The 12,047-nt window shown below is 39.2% G+C and overlaps 1 pseudogene; it reads left to right on the top strand.

Annotated features, from left to right (window-relative positions):
- The first annotated feature begins 1,300 nt into the window (after positions 1-1,300).
- Positions 1,301-3,594, top strand: LOC127965542 (serine/threonine-protein kinase pim-3-like; annotated as a pseudogene).
- Positions 3,595-12,047: the final 8,453 nt, after the last annotated feature.

The raw sequence follows: 12,047 nt of genomic DNA, 5'->3' as shown, positions 1-12,047 counted from the left end.
TTTGGCATGCCCATTGCTCCTACCTGCATGTAGCTTTTAAATGGTTTTGACTAGGTCCTGAGCTGTGTTTAACAAGAGATTATAAATAATCATACTCTTAAAAGCTATAACCACAAATAAGTAAATATATTAAACTTGTTCTTATGAATATTCATGAGATGATCCAACATATTATAAGTTGTATCATAATGCAGTCCTTATAATGCTTTAAGAATACCCTTATAATGTATAATATGGGCTTCATAGAAAGTGTTAATACAAAAATACTTGAACAGGACAGAATGAAATGGTATTATTCCAGGGCCTGAACAATTAAATCAATTTAATTATTAGGGTTTTGTAGCTACCCATAACTGCATAAAAATAAATAATGTGAAAAATATTATGTAACTATAAATATATCCTAATATAGCCCAAATGTGGCCCATCTGTATCCAAGCTGGGCACACATTCAGCCCATCAAAGTCCCCACTCTGAGCCCATGCCCAGTTGACACCCACATAGCCCAGATAAATCCCATGCGGGACCCACATGGACATGTTGGCTGGGAGAAAGACAATATCTATTAATATTTTTTTTTTAACCATTTCTGAGCACTTTATGGTTAGGAGTTATTCACAACAATATTCTACAACAACATTACGTTATATCTCAAGGTTTTAGTTGAAAACGTGTACAAATATTTATGCCGAAATCATAACATAACACGCGTCGCTATAGCAACTACAATTCGATTCACTTATGCTCGCCTGATGTCGCGTGCGCAAAAGCGCGAGCGCAAACATTTATCTTATACATTGAATTTTTATATACTTTTTATATTAACTTGTGAGATTTATTAATAAAGGCATAAATCAGTATATATCAGAGATGCTATAATGAGCTCTGGTTAAACTGAATTAGAGTTTATTAAGGTTTTCAAAAGTTTTGAACTCACGCACGCGAATTGTAGTTGCTATAGCGACGCGTGTTATGATCTGATCGATATCTGCTGGTTGAGAGACGAGGCGACTTCAGAGACTTCTGGAGAACATTTTCTGTGCTGAGATTGTGATTTTCGACGGAGTTCACAGAAGAGACTTTTATTTTAGGAGATCGGAGGATTTTTCTTTGAGTAGAGTTTTATTTTTGAAGGATTTCTGATTATTTCTGAGGAAAGACTTATTATATTTTTCTCTTCTTATTTCAGATTTTTCTTTCTTTCTTTCTTTCTTTCTTTCTGTAATTAATTAATTGATTAATTAATTACCTTTTTGTTGATTAATTTCTTGTTTTGATTGGAGTTTGGAGGAGTTTGTCAATGGCTCATTTGGGTGAAAGACGAGGTGAGTGTTTTAATTTAGTTTGTTTATTATTGGTATGTTATTATAGTACGATGTTGTTCATTGTGTTAATGAAGTGATGTGAAGAAATGTGTGCAGGTTAACTCATTTAATCACACATTTCTACCAGCTCACTGATCACATGTATTTTATTCCTTGTGTATGAAAATCAGTGAAATATGTGTTTAATTCTTTGACACAATTATAACGCTGGAAAATTATAGAGCTGCTCAAATGCAATTCAAGACAATTAAAATGTAAAGTAACCTAATTGGATGTGAGCAGTACCATTGGTGGTTGATTATTAATAAATGTTGCTAATAAAGGCTGTAAGTGTTTGATGTGTGTAATATTGCAGGCTCGGGCCGCTCCAGATCCAGGAGTGCTGCTGTCTCTCAGACGGATGATCAGGAGCTTGAGAGACGTGGCTCTGGTGACGGCGCTCAGGAACCGCTGCCAAACCCAAACCAGCCGCTGAGCCAAGGGCTGCCTGGATACATCGCACCTCTGCCTTCAGAGTTGGCCGTTTCTGTGTCCACAGATCAGCCTCACAGGAAGAGGAAGTGGCAGAGCGGCAGCCAGGAGGATGAGCATCCGTCTCCTTCATACAGAAGAGCTGCCAAACGCTCCCGCAGAGGTCAGATACACTCATATTAAACACCTGATTAAAGACTCACTCAATGATTAGTCACTGAAAATGTTCTTCAGCTGAATTACAGTAACGTTCTGTAACAGGTTTAGATGCTGCAGCATGTTTTCTGTTAAAGACGTTTCTTGTGATCTTGTGTGTTGCAGAAGCGTATGTGAAGGGCCCATTGCTGGGGCGAGGAGGATTCGGCTCTGTGTATGCTGGGACCCGCAGGTCTGATGGACTGCCAGTGAGACATTTTCTTACCTCCTGCAGTTAAACAGCTTTTAGAAATGTTGATGTCAGTAAATGTCCCTCATGGGTGATAATTAGGCAGCGTGGTTTACTGTGCTTCATCTGTCTACAGGTTGCCATCAAGTACGTCTTTAAGAACGAGGAACACAGAGACTGAGAGTTGTGAGTTGAGAGTGAATCTGTTGCTCTGTTTGGTCTGATTCAGCGCTGGATATAACGGAGCGTTTGTCCTGCAGGAAGGTCAGGGTCGGCTGCCGCTGGAGGTGGCGTTGATGACCCTGGTCAATTCGGCTCCTGCCTGCCCCAACGTCCTGAAGCTGCTGGAGTGGTTTGACCGTCCCAGACGCTACACCATGATCCTGGAGCGCCCGCTTCCTTGCCAAGATCTGGAGAGTTTCTGTGAGGAGAACGGACGCCTGGAGGAGAGTCTGGCCAAGAAAGTGCTGCTGCAGCTGATCACGGCGCTGAAACACTGCGAGAGCCGTGGAGTCCTGCACCGGGACGTCAAACCAGAGAACCTGCTGATCTCCACAGACTCACATGACATCAAGCTGCTGGACTTCGGCTGTGGAGATCTGCTGAAAGACTCGGCCTACAAACACTTTGCAGGTTGGATTGATCTCCCTGCAGTGATCTGTGTTTGTTTGTGGACTTTTGATGATCGAGCGAAGGGAATCTGTTTGGACTGGGGCCTCTTCAGATGATGTTTGTGGTCTTGTTGGGTCTCTCAGGCACTCTTCAGTACGCCCCTCCTGAGTGGTTTCGGCATCACCGTTATCATGCGGGACCGGCTACGGTTTGGTCAGTGGGGGTGACGCTCTACAACATCCTGTGCAGCTGTTTCCCCTTCAGAGGCGCATTGAGGGTCACCTCCAAAAGCAGACTGCTCTTTCCTAGAGAGCTGTCGACAGGCAAGAGACAGAAATCAGGTCCAGATCCAGGTGAAGCGTGTGGTTTTGTGTTCCTGAACACTGTGTTGTGTGTAACAGAGTGCCGTCAGCTGATTCGCTGGTGCCTCAGTGCAGCGGCATCAGATCGGCCCAGTTTAGACGACATTGAGCGCCACCCCTGGTTACACTGAGCAGGTGGCCAGTGACACACACTTATCTGACTCACAGCAGTCATGGCTGGATTGTCTTGTTAGGATCAGACTAGATAAATGCTTCTGATTGTTTGTATAGGGTGAGCAGGAGTGACACAGGAAGTGCAGAGAACAGCTTCCTGATCACCTACAGAAAGAGCAGAGGATCATGGACTAATGGCCGCCACACAATGAAGGGTTTTGATCCTCTGCTCCAGTCTGTGAGGGGCTCTGTGTGGATGCCGGAGGAGTCTGAACACACAGCAGCTGAAACCTCAGCCCGACGGGCCACAGATCAATATGTGTAGTTTCTCCACAAATACAGTCGAGAGAAGGGAGAAAAGTGTCAAGAAGCAGAACAGGATCAGAAAGAGTCTGGGGCAGAGTGTTAACTAGCATAATGTATTCATGGAAAAAAGTCCACTTGGTGTTAGACAGAATTTAAGTCACCAAAAAATTAAGATGTAAATTCACCTAGTCCCCACAATGTTTACGGAATAGAAATGTTGAAATTTTACACATTCAAAAGCAATGAATATAATTAAATCAAATTGTGACAAAATGTTAAAGAATGACTTTGCTTTGACTCATTTTAACAAAGTAACATAAACAAGCAGGAAGCTTACTCAATTAGGCCCTAGTCTCTGCTTTTTATTATTTTCATTTTTAGTTTAGTAACTTTAACTTCTGCTTTAAAATTATAATTTTTGTTTTAAGATTACAATGTGATTTGTGATTTTAACCCTTTTTTTTGCACATAATACATGCTTACATTCACTTTATTTGTTTATAAAAAAAAATTTATAAGGAGTTTTTCATAAAGTGTACTCGACTTTTTATTTTATTTTTTAAAATGTCATAAAAAAATAGCAAAACCTAACTAAACAGTTCCATAAAACAGTAAACTGTTTACCCCCCGCCCCCCTCGACCGCCCGCCACACTGATGGTACTTAAAACAAATTTCCAAGGTTGGCAGGTCGGCATTTGTACTCTTTAGGTACATTCGTGTAACTTGATTTTTCTGTGTGTATTTTTGTTTTAATTTCATATTTTAAATAGTTTTATATATATATATATATATATATTTGTTATTATTCAGCTACCATCAGAGCTGCTCAGACATTCTTCTAGATGTTGTCTATAAAGAAGGAGAAGGAGGCTTTCTCACTCTGTCACTAGTGTGCAGAAAGTTTTATGGCATCAGTTTTCAAAGAAGAGCTCACTTTACCTGGCTGGACATTATGTATATTTACAATTTTATTAACTGAACAAGTTTTTTAAAGATATTTAGAAAGTTTATTACATTAATTCAGAGATTTTATTTACATGTATTTATTTTCGTAGGAATCGTTGACTGGAAGTCTGTCGGTCCAGATGTGAGGTGTGATGGCTGCAGATGCATCTACAAAAACACCACTGGATACTGTGGCCATGAAACGAAGGGGGTCTTCACAGCGTTCTGTTCAGACGAAGAGCTTGCTGGCTTCTGTTCTATAGACTGCTACTTCCGCATAAATGAATGAATGAATGAGTGGTTTATTTATTTATTTATTTTATTTGACTTGAATTGGCAACTGAAACTAAAATCTAAATAAATGTTTTAGTGGATAAAGCTGTGTCTGCTACCTTTATTAAAAAGGTTAAGCATTATTCTTTGATAAAGCTTTGTCTGTTTGCTAAATTGGTTAATGTCACTTGACAGAGGTTAACTAAACTCTTATGACACTTTTTTTTGTTTTGTCAACTATATATTTTTCTCTATCAGGCAGAAGGCCTCCAAAATTCTTAAAAGAATTTGCAGATTTCCTCCCAGACCTTCTGGTTACAGTTGATAAGTTGCTAATCATGGGAGATTTTAATATTCACGTTGACAATTCAAATGATGCATTAGGACTTGCGTTTACTGACCTAATAAACTCTTTTGGAGTCAAGCAAAATGTCACCGAGCCCACTCATCGTTTTAATCATCGCTAGATTTAATTATATCGCATGGAATCGATCTTACTGATATAGAAATCGTATAAAAAATTGTATAAGTGTTGTTTCAAGAAATTGAATAAAGAGATGAGAAAAAATAAATAAATAACAAATGACCTGCTTCTTGCGACAGTTCAAGGCTGCATCTCATTGCTAGTTTTACTTGATCTTAGTGCTACATTCAACACCATAGATCATGACATACTCATAGATCAATTACTAATCTATAGAGGCATTCAAGGGCAGGCTCTAAGATGGTTTAGATCCTACCTGTCCGATCGCTACCATTTTCTTTATTTAAATGGGGAATCATCTCATTTATCACCAGTAAAATGTGGAGTGCCACAAGGATCCGTCCTAGGTCCACTTATATTTTCAATAATCAATCAATCAATCACCTTTATTTATATAGTGCTTTAAACAAAATACATTGCGCCAAAGCACTGAACAACATTCATTTGGAAAACAGTGTCTCAATAATGCAAAATGATAGTTAAAGGCAGTTCATCATTGAATTCATTGATGTCATCTCTGTTCAGTTGAAATAGTGTCTGTTTTAATTTGCAATCAAGTCAACGATATCGCTGTAGATGAAGTGACCCCAACTAAGCAAGCCAGAGGCGACAGCGGCAAGGAACCGAAACTCCATCGGTGACAGAATGGAGAAAAAAACCTTGGGAGAAACCAGGCTCAGTTGGGGGGCCAGTTCTCCTCTGACCAGACGAAACCAGTAGTTCAATTCCAGGCTGCAGCAAAGTCAGATTGTGCAGAAGAATCATCTGTTTCCTGTGGTCTTGTCCTGGTGCTCCTCTGAGACAAGGTCTTTACAGGGGATCTGTATCTGGGGCTCTAGTTGTCCTGGTCTCCGCTGTCTTTCAGGGCAGTAGAGGTCCTTTCTAGGTGCTGATCCACCATCTGGTCTGGATACGTACTGGATCCGGGTGACTGCAGTGACCCTCTGATCTGGACACAGACTGGATCTGGTGGCCACGGTGACCTCGGAACAAGAGAGAAACAGACAAATATTAGCGTAGATGCCATTCTTCTAATGATGTAGAAAGTACGGTGTTATGTGAAGTGTTCCGGTTCCAGTTTACCTAATTAATGCAGCCTAAAAATCCTTTAACGGATTTGGATATTAAAAGCATATTAGTATGTTATGTGTATGCCAGGTTAAAGAGATGGGTCTTTAATCTAGATTTAAACTGCAAGAGTGTGTCTGCCTCCCGAACAATGTTAGTTAGGTTATTCCAGAGTTTAGGCGCCAAATAGGAAAAGGATCTGCCGCCCGCAGTTGATTTTGATATTCTAGGTATTATCAAATTGCCTGAGTTTTGAGAACGTAGCGGACGTAGAGGAGTATAATGTAAAAGGAGCTCATTCAAATACTGAGGTGCTAAACCATTCAGGGCTTTATAAGTAATAAGCAATATTTTAAAATCTATACGATGTTTGATAGGGAGCCAGTGCAGTGTGGACAGGACCGGGCTAATATGGTCATACTTCCTGGTTCTAGTAAGAACTCTTGCTGCTGCATTTTGGACTAGCTGTAGTTTGTTTACTAAGCGTGCAGAACAACCACCCAATAAAGCATTACAGTAGTCTAACCTTGAAGTCATAAATGCATGGATTAACATTTCTGCATTTGACATTGAGAGCATAGGCCGTAATTTAGATATATTTTTGAGATGGAAAAATGCAGTTTTACAAATGCTAGAAACGTGGCTTTCTAAGGAAAGATTGCGATCAAGTAGCACACCTAGGTTCCTAACTGATGACGAAGAATTGACAGAGCAACCATCAAGTCTTAGACAGTGTTCTAGGTTATTACAAGTAGAGTTTTTAGGCCCTATGATTAACACCTCTGTTTTTTCTGAATTTAGCAGTAAGAAATTACTCGTCATCCAATTTTTTATATCGACTATGCATTCCATTAGTTTTTCAAATTGGTGTGTTTCACCGGGCTGCGAGGAAATATAGAGCTGCGTATCATCAGCATAACAGTGAAAGCTAACACCATGTTTCCTGATGATATCTCCCAAGGGTAACATATAAAGCGTGAAGAGTAGCGGCCCTAGAACTGAGCCTTGAGGTACTCCATACTGCACTTGTGATCGATATGATACATCTTCATTCACTGCTACGAACTGATGGCGGTCATATAAGTACGATTTAAACCATGCTAATGCACTTCCACTGATGCCAACAAAGTGTTCAAGTCTATGCAAAAGAATGTTGTGGTCAATTGTGTCAAACGCAGCACTAAGATCCAATAAAACTAATAGAGAGATACACCCACGATCAGATGATAAGAGCAGATCATTTGTAACTCTAAGGAGAGCAGTTTCAGTACTATGATACGGTCTAAATCCTGACTGGAAATCCTCACATATACCATTTTTCTCTAAGAAGGAATATAATTGTGAGGATACCACCTTTTCTAGTATCTTGGACAGAAAAGGGAGATTCGAGATTGGTCTATAATTAACTAGTTCTCTGGGGTCAAGTTGTGGCTTTTTTATGAGAGGCTTAATAACAGCCAGTTTGAAGGTTTTGGGGACATGTCCTAATAACAATGAGGAATTAATAATAGTCAGAAGAGGACCTATGACTTCTGGAAGCACCTCTTTTAAGAGCTTAGATGGTATAGGGTCTAACATACATGTTGTAAGTTTAGATGATTTAACAAGTTTATACAATTCTTCCTCTCCTATAGTAGAGAATGAGTGGAACTGTTCCTCAGGGGGTCTATAGTGCACTGTCTGATGCGAAACTGTAGCTGACGGCTGAATGGTTGCAATTTTATCTCTAATAGTATCGATTTTAGAAGTAAAGTAGTTCATAAAGTCATTACTGCTGTGGTGTTGGGAAATGTCAACACTTGTTGAGGCTTTATTTTTCGTTAATTTAGCCACTGTATTGAATAAATACCTGGGGTTATGTTTGTTTTCTTCTAAAAGAGAAGAAAAGTAATCAGATCTAGCAGTTTTTAATGCTTTTCGGTAGGATATGCTACTTTTCCGCCAAGCAATACGAAATACCTCTAGTTTTGTTTTCCTCCAGCTGCGCTCCATTTTTCGGGCTGCTCTCTTTAGGGTGCGAGTATGCTCATTATACTATGGTGTCAAACTGTTTTCCTTAACCTTTCTTAAGCGTAAAGGAGCAACTGTATTTAAAGTGCTAGAAAAGAGAGAGTCCATAGTTTCTGTTACATCATCAAGTTGTTCTGAGGTTTTGGATATGCTAAGGAATTCGGATACATCAGGAAGATAACTTAAAAAGCTGTCTTTTGTGGTAGAAGTGATGGTTCTTCGATACTTGTAACAAGAAGTAGAATTTACAATTTTGGCTATATGAAGTTTACACAGAACTAAATAATGATCTGAGATATCATCACTTGGCTGAATAATTTCAACACTATCAACATCAATTCCACGTGACAGTATTAAATCTAGAGTATGATTTCGACAATGAGTAGGTCCTGAAACGTGTTGTCTAACACCAATAGAGTTCAGAATGTCTATAAATGCTGATCCCAATACATCTTTTTCATTATCGACATGGATATTAAAATCACCAACTATTAAGACTTTATCTGCAGCCAGAACTAACTCGGATGTAAAATCACCAAACTCTTTAATAAAGTCTGTATGGTGCCCTGGTGGCCTGTATACAGTAGCCAGTACAAACATAACAGGGGATTTATCATTAACATTGGTTTCTCTGGATAATGTTATATGAAGCACCATTACTTCAAACGAGTTATACTTGAAGCCTGCCCTCTGAGAAATCCTGAAAACGTTATTATAAATTGAAGCAACACCTCCCCCTTTGCCTTTTAGACGCGGCTCGTGTTTATAACAATAATCTTGGGGGGTGGACTCATTTAAAATAATGTAATCATCAATATACATGTTGCCCCTTTGTAATATTATTAGAAAATACGGAATTAGCTTCCACTGTTATCCTGATGATACTCAGCTATATATCTCAATGAGACCAGATTCAACTTCTAAATTATCTAATATAACAGAGTGTGTTAAAAATGTAAAAGATTGGATGACCAATAATTTTATCCTATTAAATTCGGATAAGACAGAGATATTAAATATTGCAACAAAAAAATGTACACAGAATCTTGTAATTACTATCTGCAACTAGACGGATGTACTGTTACTACCTCTACAGTCAAAAATCTGGGTGTTATATAAGAAAGCAACTTGTCTTTTGAAAATCATATTTCCCATGTTACAAAAATTGCATTCTTCCATCTTTGAAACATTGCCAAGCTATGAAACATGTTATCGGTTTCTGAAGCAGAAAAGCTAGTTCATGTATTCATGACCTCTAGACTGGACTATTGTAATGCACTTCTAGATGGTTGTCCTGCTTCTTCAATAAACAAGCTACAGGTAGTCCAAAATTCAGCAGCTAGAGTCCTTACCAGGTCAAGAAAATATGATCATATTATCCCAATTTTACAGTCTCTGCACTGGCTACCTATTGAGTTCCATATAAGTTACAAATTATCATTACTTACCTATAAGGCCCTAAATGGTTTATGTGCTGGACTGAATTGATTTTGATTTATTAGAAATGTTTATTATTTTGTATGTGTCTGTTTTGAAAAGTAGTCACTTATACTCTCTTAGTTCAGGAAACAGGAAATGTGAGTAGTACTGCAGTAGTTCATCAAAATGTGGTAGCTGTTTGGCTAATCCTTAAACATCATCCTTCTTTGCATCTGTTAGACGCAACGTCTGTAAGTACATAGTGTTAAATTTATTGTGTGATTCTTTAAGAAGGTTATTTTGACATTAAGATGGATATTTTCTTAGCTTAATTATCTTTACATAATCATTGTTAATAATTTCATACTTAGTAATTGTATCCTTTGTGTATTTTACAGTTTCACAGTTGATTCATAAACTTCATAAACGACTTGACGTCTCCATCGAGGTTTTTTGAGTGACTGTTTAACTTACTGGATAGTTAGACGCCAGAAGTCTAATAAGGCCAGTACAGTGAAAAGACGTTAATACATCAGACTGAGAAGGACGTTCATGAATCACATGGAATCAAGGTTTAAATATTCCAAAGATTCTACCACATCAACCTGATTTTTTGCATGTGATCAAGTCTCATGTAAGTATGGCAGAAGGTCAGACAGATTTAGTGGATCTTAAAGGCACAGCTGAAGATGTGCACTCTGTCAGCACACGTTCCTCAAAAACATCCAGACGTTCTTCAAGAGCATCCAGTTGTCACTCAAGTGCCAGCATAGCTGTTTTCAAGGCACGAGCAAAAGCAGAAGCCGCACAAGCCAGAGCAGCGTACGCTAAAAAAGAAATAGAATTGAAAGTTGAACAGGCACGTCTTCAAGCAACACTGGAAGCTTTGCAAGAAGAGAAGGAAAAGGATGCTGCTTTGGCAGAAGCCCAGGTACTGGAAGAAGCATTTCTGGAAACAGAACGTAGTGCAGCCAGTAGAGTATCGGTGCCTGTTCCCATCGAGGACAGCCGAAATCGTACAGCAAATTATGTAAAAATACAATCTGAGATTAGTAGTGGTACACTGCCCTCTAGTGGAGAGAAAGAAACGCAACCAAAACTTCAATCTTCTCAATTTGTTAGTCCAATTAAAAGTGAAACTGATTTCAAGGACTTACCAATTAGTTCACAAAACATGGACTTTAGTGTAGACATGTTTCAAGATGCCACCCAAACGCAGGCTTCTCCTCGTTGCTACCAAATACAGAGTGGACCTTCTGATAAAGGAGATTCCTTGTCCATTACCTATGACCTTGCAAAGTATCTAGCTCGTACACAGCTTGTGTCAGCAGGGCTTACTTATTTTGATGATAAACCCATTAATTACTGGGCATGGAAATCATCTTTCCAGGGTGCAATTTCTGGCCTGGGTCTTTCACCAGCAGAAGAACTAGATCTCTTGATTAAATACCTGGGTAAAGAATCTTCTGAGCATGCACGGAGACTGAAAGCTGTTAATATCAGAAGCCCGGCAGCTGCACTGATAATGACATGGCAGAGACTTGAGGAAATATACGGTTCTCCAGAAGCAATTGAACTTGCTCTTTTTGCTAAACTGGAAAACTTCCCAAGAGTAACAAACAAAGACCCACAAAAGCTTCGAGATTTAGGAGACATCCTCTCTGAACTAGAAGCTGCAAAGCTTGAGGGATACTTACCAGGTCTGGCATATTTGGACACTTCTAAGGGAGTGAACCCTATTGTTGAGAAACTTCCCTATAATATTCAAGAAAAATGGATGTTGTTTGGATCTAAATATAAACAAGAGCATCGTGTTGCTTTCCCACCTTTCTCAGTGTTTGCAAATTTTGTCCGCTCAGAAGCAAAAGCACGCACAGATCCCAGTTTTAGTACGTTTCCTCATGCAAAATATGAGAAAGGAGAAAGATTCGAGAAACAAAGACAAATTCCAATATCCGTTCACAAGACTCAAGTTAGTACCTCAACTAAAGTACAATCTGAACAGAAAAAGAGATCAGTTAGTCCAAATCAGATTTGCCCAATGCATGGAAAACCTCATCCTTTAAGAAGATGCAGAGGGTTTAGAGAGAAATCTCTACAAGAGAGGATGCAGTTCCTGAAAGAGCAGTCTGTGTGTTACCGTTGCTGTTCTTCTACAGGCCATATCGCCAAAAACTGCACTGTGGAAATTCAGTGCAAAGAATGCGGTAGTGACCATCACCTTTCAGCTCTTCATCCAGGTCCTGCACCATGGAAATCGCAGGCATTTACC

This window comes from Carassius gibelio, chromosome B9, assembly GCF_023724105.1.
Source record: "Carassius gibelio isolate Cgi1373 ecotype wild population from Czech Republic chromosome B9, carGib1.2-hapl.c, whole genome shotgun sequence".
In the NCBI taxonomy this organism is placed as follows: domain Eukaryota; kingdom Metazoa; phylum Chordata; class Actinopteri; order Cypriniformes; family Cyprinidae; genus Carassius; species Carassius gibelio.
This window is presented reverse-complemented; position numbering and strand designations above follow the sequence as displayed.